The sequence below is a fragment of the Leuciscus leuciscus genome (genome assembly GCF_965113295.1).
Source record: "Leuciscus leuciscus genome assembly, chromosome: 2".
NCBI lineage: Eukaryota > Metazoa > Chordata > Actinopteri > Cypriniformes > Leuciscidae > Leuciscus > Leuciscus leuciscus.
The window spans coordinates 8,536,812-8,551,378 of NC_138726.1; positions in this window are offsets into that span (position 1 = coordinate 8,536,812).

The window sequence follows — 14,567 nt, forward strand, 5'->3', positions numbered from 1 at the left end:
GCGCTGAAATAAATCACTGTCGCCACAGAAATGCAGCGACAGCCATGATAGATGGCTGAAATGTGTGTGTTGATGTCTTTAGTGTTGCCGACAATTTGGTAAATCTCGCCTATTCCATTGCATGTGGGGTGCGAGGCATCTGAATGTTGACACGAACTATGAGAAGAGGCCCATAAACATCAGCATGACACAACAAGTCAATTTGAACTTTGTCCTGTCAAAAAATCTGATGTTTGAATGTACAAGTTACAATTACTAATGCATAATATGATAAAGCTGAAAAAATTTACAATCAAAAACATTCATAAGGCTGTAGTTGACAGTGAGTGAAATCCATGTTCAAGGGGGAAAGTGTTTTCTTTTCCTGTAAAAAAGGCCTGGTGTGTGTATGTACAAGTTACAATTACTAATGTAAATAATATGATAAATGTAAAAAAAAATCCCAATCAAATAGTCAAAAATTGTTTACAAAAATGTTCATAAGATTGTAGTTGACGTTGAGCAGGAATTGGTGAAAGTGTGTTTCTCCTGACGATGTGCGTTCGGGTCATGAGTGCAGTGACCCCCGTGTGTAATATGTCAACGCTGTGTACGTAAGTCCTGCGTACGGCACGGCTGTCCGTCACGCAGACGCATCACTATGACTCAAATGGTGACTTAATATATTTTTCTGAACACCCCCCCCCCCCCCCCCCCCCAATCTTTGTATCTGACCAGTAAGCCAGCCCCCCCCAGTGCCTAAATATAGACCCCGACACCCCCGTCACACACCAACAGAGACACAACACCCCGTTTCTGACTCAATCAGATCTATAACGCTACAAACACGAGACATTTTTGTCTTTCGCACACATAAAACCTCCGACATGGCACCTGTGAATTTGCAGACACTTATAATGGCAGTTGGCCTGCTCCTGAATCCAAAGCCCCCCAACAAGTCAACGCTCACACCTGGCAGGATCAAACAAGCGTGCACTCCCCACAAACTCTCTTACAATCAATACTTTCAGCCAACACCACGCAGCAGTCCCAGCTCCATCTCTCACACACACACACACACACACACACACAGAGAGAGAGAGAGAGTGGAACAGCACTCCAAAGAGCAGAAAGCAGTGTACTGACCTTTCTGTCTCTCTCCTTCCTTTCTTTCTTGCCCTCCTTGACGTCCAATCCACACTTGTCTTCTGGCTGCTGGTGCTGGGGCTACAGTAGTAGAGGAACGGTAGTGTGTGAGTGAGAGAGAGTGAGTGATCCTGCTCAACCTGACTAGAGCGGGCGCATTAGTGTGATTTCACACCCAGGCTGCAGCCCTGCCTACTGTCCTGATGGGGTTCCTGAATGTGCTGCTTATTTAGAGAGCCGGCGTGCTGTACCTGGGCTTGCAGGCAGGCTGCTTAAAGCAAGAGCCAACATCTAGAGTGCATAATACCCCCACTCTCTCCCTCTCTCGGTCTCTCTCTCTTTCTCTCTCTCTCTCTCTCTCGCACACACACACACACACAAACACTAGTACGCTCTCCTAGTTGCTGGCTGGCTGGAGAGGTAGACGCCGGCTCTGGCGTTCACGCAACCGCACGCGTACCTTTGGCGGAGCCGGTGCGAGAATACACACATGCAGATTTATTTTCTTTCTAAGTGTTTAGAAGACAATTTCGACAAGGGATTGCTCCCAATCTACTTGAATGATCCAGATGGATGAGTTATAATATGCTTTCTAGTCTCTTGCTTTTCTTGTTTGTCTGATTCTAGTTATTTTAGCCTATTATCGAGCTGCCACATGTTTTTGCAGAGGGAATGCCTCACTCTCTTTCGGATTCGGTCCCTCGACTGCTTGTCTCTGTGGGACGCGGCGGAGGGGGGCGGATGGGTGCACTAAATTGTGACTCAGGCTGAATGTGTATTAGTCAAATTTATTATTTATTGCCAAGCCGCATTCAGTTTTCCCCCCTTCCGCACACACGGATAGATGGAAAAGGGGGATGGATGTGTGTGTGGGGGGTGGGGGGTAGGGTCAAGGGTGCGAGGATTTTATTGTGGGGGGTTTGAGATATAGCCAGTGGTCATGATTTGGTGAGAGAGGCCTAGAGGGAGGTGAAAAGAATATATAAGATATTAATTTAATTTATTTATTTATTCAGCCAGTCCGCATGCCTTATCAGGCCGGTGTCTCTTAATGACATCACTGGCAGCTTCTCCAAGCTGTCCAAAATCACCCTGCCTCTCATTTTTCTTCAAAATGACTTCAATTCATTGTGTGTGTGTGCGCGCCTGTGTGTGCGAGTTTGGTACTGCCTATATCTAAAATTGAGAATAATGCTATCCAATGGGTCCACACTTTCACGCAAGATAGCCTCAGTTCCCAAACTATCAAATAAATCAGGCAAAAAAAAAAAAAATAAGTAAACCTAAATGGGCAATAAAACTGTCTTCTTTTTAAATTATTGAATAAATATTATTACATAAAATATCAGTTTACATTTTTTTAAATAAGCAACAAAAAATTGCATTACTTTTCCTCGCCTGGGTTGGGCTTGTTTTTTTGTTTTGTTTTTTATGCTTATTAGTATGGTTGAATTTGATAAGCAAAGGTCAGCAGCAAAGACAGTGGTTAATAAAGTGAGATTAAATACATAAAGTATATTTGTGTTATTAATTTTTTTATTTTTTTATTGCAGGTTTCTGTAATAATCTGAGTATGCATTTCACTGTCTTTACTCATTATTAGCAATACTGGATCTGTTTTCATGCAAGTGAGATGAGAAAACGCAGGGATTTCAAGACTAATGTTGATTGAACATTAACAACATGAACAAACAATGATTTATCTCGGAGACAGGAGAGCTGTTAGTCAATAAATGAAAATGTAACTTGCGTTACTTCTTTGAAAAAGCAACTCAGATGTTTTGTTGCAAATTTAAAAGTAATGCATTACTTTACTATTTACTTGAAAAAAGTAATCTGATTACGTAACATGTAATGTGTCCCCAGCATACAACATATTAATATCGGTTTTCAATGATAAGGTTGCATTCAAATTTTTTTTTTGATTAACTAGTCAAGAACCACTGGTTTTAGCTACTCTTACAGAGCTAGGCAACAGGCCCCTGTAAGCCAAAAGCAGTCCTAGAAAACCCAAACCACACACTAAACCAATGATTCATATTTCTTTCAAGCTCGGACATAACCACAAACCCCATCCTTCACAACCCAGATATCAGACGTCAGACCAACGACCAGCACACCTCACATAACAAGGCACGTCGAAGTTAAAAAAAGGAATATAGAGAAAGCTGCCTCAGTTCTTGCCTTTCCCCCAAACCATCTGAATGGCTCATTCTGGTGAAGTTCAGAAAGCCATTGTGTGCGGGTAAGATGAGGGTGCGGAGGAAATAGTCACAGCCATTTCAGCACAACCATTAAGGCTTAGAGTAGAACAGGTACCATTACAACTCAATCATTCTAATACACTTATAATCATCCAAATTTTTATACATCAGTTTTAAAAGCCATGGTTAAAAAAAGAACTAATTTCCCTTACAGAGGTAATTTAAGTGGAAGACAGGCAAGAAAGAAAGAAAGAAAGAAAGAAAGAAAGAAAGAAAGAAAGAAAGAAAGAAAGAAAGAAAGAAAGAAAGAAAGAAAGAAAGAAAGAAAGAAAGAAAGAAAGACTTTTACCAAGGTTCAAGAAAGAGGGAAAAAAGACTGTGGAATGGAGGGAGGAGGTGGTGGAGGATATTCGTGAATCCCTCAGTAGTGCTGTCATCTTCAGCATTTTACAAGCCCACTGAGATATCCATTGGCTAAAATTAACACGAAGGACAATTAATATTAATAAGGGTGCCTGTGTTGGCAGGGACTTTTAAATGGGTTAAGTACAACTGCCCGAGCTGACGGGGCGGGGGAGACCTGTTAACGCTCATTCTCAATTAGCTTTCTCTGAGGAGAACTCGTCTGGCACACTATAAATGACTAACCAACCCTCCCTACACACAATTACCTGCTCCAAACCTCAACCAGTCCAACATCACACTCACACGGACGCGGCAAAACACTTAACATGACACAACTCCAGTCAGGACCCTCTCTGCCTCCATGTCTCCACCTGTCTCGGCTCTTTCTGTGACTGCCTCTTTTCTTTCCTGCTGTTTTTGAACTTTCAATTCTCCTGAACAGCATTATGATTATATATTATTAATATTTCTGAATTATTACTCATTTTCTCCCTAAAAATGGAGTGCTTTAATTCACATTTGAAGTACTCATCAAGGCAGTGTGGCGAAATGAATGTGGACGGATACATTATATTTGCAAAAAATGCAAAGAGCACATAAAATATATATGGAAATAATAAAATATTAAGTATTAATTTCAAAAAGATAATTTGCTCAGGCCAAAATTGCCTTTTCATTAATCCCACCTTAGTTCTTCCCCCCCCTTTTTTAACTAAAGACCTGAAACTTTCACAGAGTTATTAAAGATATTCTCTTTTCTATTAAAAAAATATTCTATTGTCTTAAAAAAATATTCTATTGTCAACTGAATAATCTGAATGTGGGGACATCTACATGTCTCTGTTTGATTTAGGTGCAATGCTCCTAAATCAAAAAGAATTACAAATATCTCAAGCAGTAGCAGACATTCATTTTATAAAGGTTGAGTATCATGCCATTTAGATCACTGTAAACAGCGATGTTGTGCTTGATGAAAACTCATGCTCTGCTCATGCTCAGTAGTGGCATCCATTCCTAACATTACAGCCATTTTAAACGGCAGACTGGTGGCCGGTGACATTTCTTATGTGATGGTGTCAGTTCATGTTTAACACACAGAAAATACGTGAAGGGAGACCGGCCAATAAGAACACTCATACACTGACTGTGTGTGAATGACTCATGTGCCGTACTGTGACCCCATTAGGACAGTGAGGTTATGGGTCACAGAGTGAAGTATTTTCTGACATAGATACAGGGGGAGAAAGAAAGACCAGACAGAGAGATTATAAGCAGAGCAGGACTCGAAAAGTTCTTTTGAACCCGTTCTACGGTTGAACTCGTCCGTTCATAAATTGGACTTGCAAAAGCTTTCCATGTCAACAAATCACATCAATTAATAAACAAATATTTTATGATAAGAAGCAAAAAATGTCAGTACAGACATTAAGTGTAGCTTTCCCATTTGAATTTTAAGTCACTTGCTTTTAAGACTTTTATCCAGAAAAAAAAGAAATAGAAATTATTTAAAATCACTATCAACAATTGAAAACTCAAAATAAAATTTGAATATTAGATGAAAAACTTAAACGAAAATTAGAAATGGTGCTTTGGCAACTAACTGGATTAAAATAAGATGCAGTAGCAAACCTACTAAAACTAAAAGGGAAATAAAAATAAACAAAAAGCTACATAGAAATTTAAAAAAATGAATAAAAATGACAAACGCACATACAATTACTGAAACTTGAACTAAAATGAAAACTGAAAAAATCATGCCAGTGATTTCCATATGAACTCGAATTCTTCCAAGACCAAATTATCAGTGCTATTTTATAGATAAAGTTGTATGGCTCTACTCTGAATCAAATGTCCCTGTATGTCTCTTTATCAGAAGTTTCTCCTAAAATTCCTTAGAAGAAATAAAAATGAATAATACAATTGATAAATCTACAGATAATTGAGAAGCTTTTTGAGCTATGAAACCAGGTAATAAAACAAACAAACAGAATGAACGAATGAATAAAACAAACAGTTCGAAAGAACCGATTTGCGGAGTAAAGCCATCGTTCTGTCACGGAGACTTTCTGAAGAGCTTTCCATTGTCTGGAGTGATGAACTTGAGGTTCAAGCTTTCAAGCCAAGGGGTGTGTCTGTCTAATCCTGACCCCCTGCAGCCCCTCGTTCTCCCGCCCCACACACACACACACACACACACGCTCCAGCTGACGCCTGCCCCGATGACCAGCACTGAATAAAACACCCCGTAATGAGACAGGCCACAAAATGGCTCCTGCACCAGCAGATATAACTGATGCTGGACGAGCGAGACAGGAAAGAGAGAGACAGAGTGGAGGGCAAAAGACTGAAAAACAGCAAAAAAGGTCACATCGCTGCTTTCAATACTTCCTCTTTTCAATCATTTCTTCTCTTCCATCTGTTTTTTTTTTTCTGTGCATTTCACTTTCACACCTTATATTTTCCTCTGCAGTCATTTTCCTCTTCCCTCTCTCCACTCCGCACGAAAATACTTATTGAGGAGACAAAGGAAGGGAATGTAGGGAAGAGACAGGTGGCTGTGTCTGAGGGATGAGAGAATCAAAGGAGTGAAATCCAGTCTTCCCTCTTCATTGAGCATAATAATAAAAGGTTGCAGGGTGAAAAAAAAAATGGCTTTCTTCTACATCTGAGATGGTAACACATGGAAGAAAGAACAAGCTCTGTTGCTTCTCTATGTTTTTGTTTGCCCCTCCTTCTCCAGGACGACCTCAATCTCCCTAATGCCCGGTACACATTGTACGATTTTGGGCTGTCCCAGACGAAAGATGACCAATGGTGGCTATTTCTGTGGTCGTGGCTCCTAAACGCTGGTCCCATGTCGTACAGTGAGAGAGGTTCAAAAGACTGCTTTTGTCACAGTTTTGCGGCCAAAGATATCCTGCGATCATTTTCTGACAGTGTCAGAAATTTAGCATGATCATCTCACAGCGTGTTTGCTGCAACAACCTTGTACGACCTCTATGGTGCTAAAACTTCAAAACCTCAAACTCCATTTACAAAACTGACATGCCAAGTTGGCCTCTTTTCCCTAGCCATGACCACGTTCATGTTCTCCTCTTTGGTTTCCTCCTCTTTTTTTAAGAGCACATAAAAACCATGATTGCCAAAGAGCGATTCATCTTGCTCTATTTGTTTACCGCTATTCTATACTAGGGGTGTAACAATATATCGTGTGACTATATATCGCAATACAAAAATGCAACAATTGTGGATAGTGACAATATGTCTTGTGTATTCACCCAAAATAAAAATTACTGTGTGAGAAAAAATTTAAGTTTACAGTTTTAGTGTCAGTACTACATTAAACTACTATATATAATGTTGAATATAATATATAAAATGCAATGGGGGGATATATGTGGGTCCTGATAATGCCAAATGGCTTACGTTACCAGTAAAAAGTGGCGTACATTATTTTAAACATATCTAGTAGTGACAGAGTGCATGCATATTTGTCTAAAATAATTCTGTATTTTCAGCTTCAGAATCATGAATATTTTTATTCTGGTGTTACCATCGTCCTGTGCATTGGGTTCAGCACCAAGTCCAAGCCTATTCATTTCAACCCCTAATGTAATACCAAATTTAGCATTTTTATCAACAGTAAATTTTTTGATTGCCTTTTACCATATGTCTTGGAGTATCGCAATAATATCGTATCGTGAGTTCAGTATCGTGGTATGTATCGAATCGTGACATGAGGGTATCGTTACACCCCTATTCTATACTAACTTGCGTCGTAGCCTACGATTCAATAGGTGTCATCATCGTACAGTCTACATACATGTCTACCCAATTTTATTAGATCCATGTCGTACAGTGTGATTTGTAATGATCTTATAGGATTGACGAAATCACAAAGTCTGTAGCAGGCATAAGAGAAGCAGTGTCCACTCCTTCCCATCCATCCTTTCACTAAAGTCATTTTCTTGTTTACATTGATTCAGGCCTTAGAATGCTCCAAATGCACCTCAACTGCTTTATTTTTATAAATAGCTTAAAGAATATAAATGTTCCCTGACTGGATCTCCAGAGACACGTGGTCCCGAATAAATCTGTAAATCATTCCATCTGGAAGATGAACGGTGCGTTTCGGACTTCATTGGCTCTGGTTTCGGTGCGAGACCTCCAGCGTCCCCACCGGGGAGGACGTGGCGGACGGGCTTTGCTTGGTTACAGCCACGCAATTGAAGCTAAGTGCACTGACCTCTGCTCTCTCTTACATGCACATTCATACAGCTGTCCAAAGATGAAAATTTAAACAAACAAGCTGCAATTTTTTTTTTTTCAAAGCCCAAACATTGGTGTATATGCATGCATGCAACAACAGGATACATGACATCAACCCATCATCAACACTAAGAGAGATGCTAGATGCTATTATCCATGTGATAAGTGTTGTGCACTATTTAGAGCATTTAAGTCATTAGCTGCTGTTTTCGACAGCAATTCACACACTTCATGCTTTTCTGTCTGGGTCACAGGTTCAAGAGTTCATTATGATATGCATCACCCTCACACGCGCGCACACACACACACACACACGCGCCCGCACAAACACACACACACACACACACAGCATCACTCCAATTTGATTTCTGATGCCATACACAATCACACTGCGAATAACTTGTTTCTCAAACTGGAACGTGAGACAAACAAATTCTCTGTTTATCGAAATGACAGGCAATTAAAGCCAGCTTAACCTTGGGCCACCGTGCTTAATTAGAGTGATTTGAGTGGTGTGGTCAAACATTCTCGAGAAGAGGAAGTGACATAAATACGTGCCATTCTTCTCACAGATCAGAATTAAAATATCAGCATCCTATTACACTAAACAGCCCCATGAGATCAGTCTCCCACCACAGAAAAAGGACATTAAACTCATGCAATCATACAGCTAATCAATTATGCATGGATCAGGCTATTTCCTTTGCGGGTGTGAAATACCAAATGTTAAAGTTTTTTTTAAACAGTAGCAGATAAAGGTTTAGACACATCTACTCATTCTTTATTATTACTATTGTTCTAAAATGGGGAAATAATTAAAACTTTGAAATGACAGTGGAATTATGTAGTGAATTATCAAATTGTTCAAACAAAACTCTTTGTCTAGAGACTCTTTGTCTCTGCACAATCTGAGCTTCTCGTTGCTACAACTCATTAAAAGAAATTACGTTGTAAATAAACTGTTGGAGTATGTTTTAAAAGAAAGTACTATTTCAGCCTTTTTACTTCAGAAATTCAAGTTCAATTAAATGTGTTACTTGCCGTTTCTTTGTTTTTTGTGAAATTTTGCAAGCAATTTATGAGTGAAAATTGCTTCATATACATGTATGCTTACTATATGGTACTATATGCTGGCCTTTTTTAGGTCACACATTAGATTAGAGTCCAATTCTCACTATTAACTAACTATTAACTACAACTTTTGCCTCACTAAACTCCTAATTACTGCTTATTAATAGTTAGTTAGGTAGTTGTTAAGTTTAGGTATTGGGTAGGACTAAGAGAACTAGAATATGATCATGCAGAGGCATTAAGGCATTCAAATAAGTACTAATAAACAGCTAATATCCTAGTAATATGCATGATAGGCAACTAGGTAATAGTGAGAATTGGACCCTAAACTAAAGTGTTACTCTTTTTTCCATTACACACTATATACTCTTATAAAGAAAGATGAACAAGGATAGGGATAGACTGAGATAGAGAATAAAAACCCAATATTACAGCCCAAAAAGTGTGGAACTTCACTAGTGGGATTCTTCACACTGTCCTCTGGTAATAATCTGTCATTTGCGTGGAGGCACGTTCGGACTTGTGAGGCTGCTGAAATATGTTGAAAATTGTGAGCGTGTGAATGTGGAGAGCCGTTCGTACCGGCCAGAGGACCATTGACCCGAGCGGCCAGGGGTCGGCCAGTGTTACTGCTCAATCCCAGAGGTCCGTGTCACAGCCTGATAATGACCTCTGTCTATAGATGATGGAGGTAGACAGGTATTGGCAGGCCCACTGACTACCATCAATGAAGAACTTTCAAGTGCCAAGTCTGTTAATAACAGGTGACCCACTGGCCTTCTGACACATCTAGACCCTCAACCACAAGTGTGTCTGTGTGCAATATGCTGGAACTTGCACAAATGAGCGTGGAAATAGGTGTGACAAGGACAAATAAAAAAAGGCTTACTGAAATCCATGTGGTCACACACGCAATAATAGCCACAGCGCACACACTTCCACCGAGCCTTTGTGTCTGGTTCTTAGTAACTTAACGGACACTTCCTATAATGCTAACCAATGGCCCTGCTCTAAGATTACATGCAACTTAATCCACCCCTCACACACTAATTTGTTTTTCTTCTTGTCCTTTTTTTCCCTCTAGCTGGGTGTAACTGAGCCCTTGAATATATACAAATTTAATAGAACAAATAGAATCATTATCAAATTCAAATCAATACAAATCTAGCCCCAGCGCCCTTAAAAGGCAGCAATGTTGAAATACAACACTCTCTACACCCCCCTCTTGCCTTGTACATCTGACGATCATGTCAGACATGGACAAGCAGACAGACACATTACAGCTAATCAAACTCGCACAAAAAAAGCCTTTATTAATGTACAGGAGTAGTGCTTTGATCAGTGACAAAATCCCAAAGCCTCTGCAACATTACCGCCAACATATAGGACGCAGCCTATAACCTTATAGCAAGTATAACTGTAAGAAAGCAATATGCTTCTTTTATTTTTTTTAAATAGATGAAATGTACGGAGAAGGAGGATGAGGTTTGGTTTTTCACAATTTTTTTTATTTTTTTATTTTTTTCAGTTGCCTAATTTTTGTTGATTTACTGAAAAACATTCTTGGTAAACAATTGTTGACATCTGCAAATATAGACAGACTAGTCGCAGCCTGCAATTTTGTGTACAGTGTGTCATAAGGGTGATTGATGCGCTCAGACACAAAAGACAGCATATTGCTGGAGCACTTTTTGATGTTAACGATCTTTTTATGTGACAAAATGACAACATTTATACACTGGTGAATTACAGGAGGGGAAGCCATTTGCATTATCCTTTGAGTACACTTTTGGGGGGAAATAGTGTCTTAAGCTGCATGGTTGTTTATTATGGAGTTTTATATTTTTGATGATTTTGTTTAAAGCAATAATGTCATATTTGATGATCTTTTATTTGATTAAAAAATACAGAAAAAAAATGTAATATTGTGAAATATTGTTACAATTTAAAATAATGGTTTTCAATTCTAATATAGGCCTACTTTAAAATATAATATATTTAACCTTCAGAAATCATTCTAATATGCTGATTTATTATCAACGGTTGCTGCTTAATATTTGTCTTGGAACCTGTGATACTTTTTTCAGGATTCTTTGATGAATAAAAAGTTTAAAAGAACAGCATTTATTAGAAAAAACTAAACAAACACAAAAAACGATATGAACGATATGAATCTTTACTATCACTTTTTATAAATTTAACACATCCTTGCTGAATAAAAGTATTAATTTATTTCACACAAAAAGAAAGAAAAAAATGACCCCATCACAGATATAAATTATATGTCAAAGTATACTGAAATAGATATAATAATACCATTATTTTAAATTGTAATAATATTTCACAATATTACTGTTTTTTTTTGTTTTTTGTTTTTTTTTATCAAATAAATGCAGGCTTGATGAGTAGCCTACTTATTTTAAAAACAATAAAAATAGTAATGTTATATATATATATATATATATATATATATATATATATATATATATATATATATATATATATATATATATATATATATATATATATATTACACACACTTTATGGAGTCTTATACTTGGTAATACTTGGTATTTTTATGATTAAATCCAATCGGTAACATGCATGGAGTTACTAAATGATTATAAATACATTATAAAAAGTTTAAATATATAATTTGTATCATCGGAAGTTTGAATTATAAATAACCCGATTGTTAAATTATATTTCAAGCAGCTAAAACAATTGAGAATGTCATTTACACCAGTGTATATTATTCTTAAACACTTTACCCTCTATGACAAAACAATGACAGCAAATTGTTAGCATAATAAAGATCTCATAATGTAAGATGATAAGGATATTTCACAGGAGAAAATTCTGGTCTTGAACTGTCCACATCAAAAAACTATTAAAGACCTTTATATTCTGAAATGTGAACCCATATAGAAAACATTCAAATGTCTGGGTCTTTATAATTCCCTCTCTGCTCTGGACGTCCAGTGAGTCTGGACAGAACATGTGTGCAGTAGCCTTGACCTTCTCTGTGACAATGCTTGGCTGAAAGCTGGGGGTCAGAGGTCAAGTCTAGCCAGGGCAAAGGACCACACTCACCCATACAAATGCATAGAAGCATCTGCTGTGCACACTTACCATTTCTCTGGCTCACACACACAAACAGATGTCTCCTTTGAATCTGTGCGGGATTCCCAAAGTCAAGTACACGTTCTTAAATAATGTTATATCAGAGATAAAATAAAAATGTAATCATTCTGAGAAATGGAAAGATATAACTTTACTCAAATCTAACTTCTCTTACAAAAAATTGTGCAAATACAATCTTACATTAATAAAGCGAAAGAGTACAGATTGTTTCGAAGCTTATGTTTGAGTAAAAGAGAGAAAACAAATATTTGAGTGATCTTACAAATAATATTTGAGCACATTATAAATTGCATTAGGCTTAACAAAAACATGAGCTTGTGTGCTGTGAGCTCAGAGACGAGACGCTGTGACTGAAATCACGGTAATAGCGAGAAGGTGAGAATGGTCACCGAAGAGCCTGATGAGCCTAAACATCCCTCTCTCTCTCTTTCGGCCTCTTTCTCACTCACTCAATATGGAAAGAAGCTTTAGAAGCAGTAGAGAGAACGGTTTTCATTGCCAGAGCATTAAAGGCGCAGTAAGCAATTTCTGAGAAACAATGTTGATATTTGAAATCAACACAAACAAACACACCTCTCTCTTCATTGCTCCACCCCCAAAATGCATGAACACGCAATGCAAGAGTAGATGTCCCTTTATCATTATATATTTTTGCTTGTTACGATAGTCACTGTGTCAGATTATGGGATTTTGACTCCTAAAATCTTATTGTGTCGTGGACAAACATATAAGACACTTTGCTTCCCGACCAATCATTGCTTGCCATCTTTAACGACGTGTGTAATGTCATAGAGAAGGCGGAACTAGCGTCTGACTTCCGGAGACAAAAGCGTAAACAAACAATGGCTACTGAAGTGGCGTGTTAGCTTAATGCTAATTCCAGCACTCACCTGGTTGCTATCGCTCTAGCGTCCTGACGGCCATTGGCGTTTAAAGGGATGGTTCGGAGTAAAATCAACGTAGGGTCCTTTGCACCATGACCTCGAGCCAAACACCCCCCCAGAAGCCTTTTTTCCCTTGGTCGAAAATTATTAAAGTTAGAGCTTATTTAGAGAAATCAGCCGGATGGCTTAGTGCAGGCGCTAATGGAACCAAGGATGTATCTCGTAAATGACCCCACTAATAATGCCCAGAATGGTACCAAACTTCTACAGTAGTACAAATAGGTTCTGTACTCATAAAACGAGGCATTGGAAAGTTTGTAAGTACATCAGGAATTTATTTAAATAACACTTGCCTGATGGCTAATGCTACTGCTAACCCGGACGTCACTTCAGTGGTTTGGGAAAAGCTCGTAAAAGTCCTGGCAGAAAGCGATGCATAAGGATGTAGGGTAACAACAAATTATTATTTTTTCCGAAGTGTTAACAACTTAGTGTTAAATAATAATTGTTGCAAACTGGTACTACCAACAAAATATTAGTACATTCCTATCATTTCACTGTGTGGGGAATTGGCAAATTTGCACCCCCTGCAGCTGCAGGCGCCCCTGCTTGCTGAGAAGATGCCGTGCACAGAAGCTGTTTGTTTGAGAAGGGGAAAGGGGAGGGGGCGCGGAGGCGCGGGCGCGGATGACAGTTCACCTCTGGGTCTCTCCCAAATGGAACGGACAAAGGGGGATCCATATAGTTATCTAAGTCAGTCACACCTCGACTTTCTTCCAAATAACGCACATTTCATTCATAATATTATAAATACAGGCCTCTATATTTCCTGCACATTTTTGTTTTTCTGAATTGTCTGAATGGCTAATAAAAATAGGTAATACAAAACGATTACTTGGTCACCACCACCAAGGTGAATTGGTTTAGTCTTGACTTCTGGTCGTGACTCGTCGTGAGTGACAGATGGTATGGGGGGATCAGGGGATATCTGTTTATTGTCGATGTCGAGTACGTGCCAAATAAGAGATGGACAAGAAAGGTCAAAGCCATCAGGTGCCCAATTTAGAAACGAGCGAAAGATAAAGGTATGCAACTATGTTTTCTCTGTTTGGTATGCAATTCGGTTTTAACTCAAACACGAGATCTAATTTCACCATAATATTGTGCTTTGCAACAAAACTGTTACAATTTCAGTTATTACACTGCAAAAAATGCTTTTCTTACTTAGTATTTTTGTCTTGTTTCCAGTCCAAATATCAAACATTTCTTAAATAAAGATGCATAACGTTATTTTACTAAAGTAGTAAAATGACATAAGATATTAAGTCTTGTTTTCAGGGGAAATAAATAAAAATTGAGTTTTTGCTTAAAACAAGCAAAACATGATCTGCCATGATCTACCGCTCGAAGGGGGTCTCGCCCAGGGTGTAATTCAATGTAGAACTGCCACTGATGAGTACAGAAC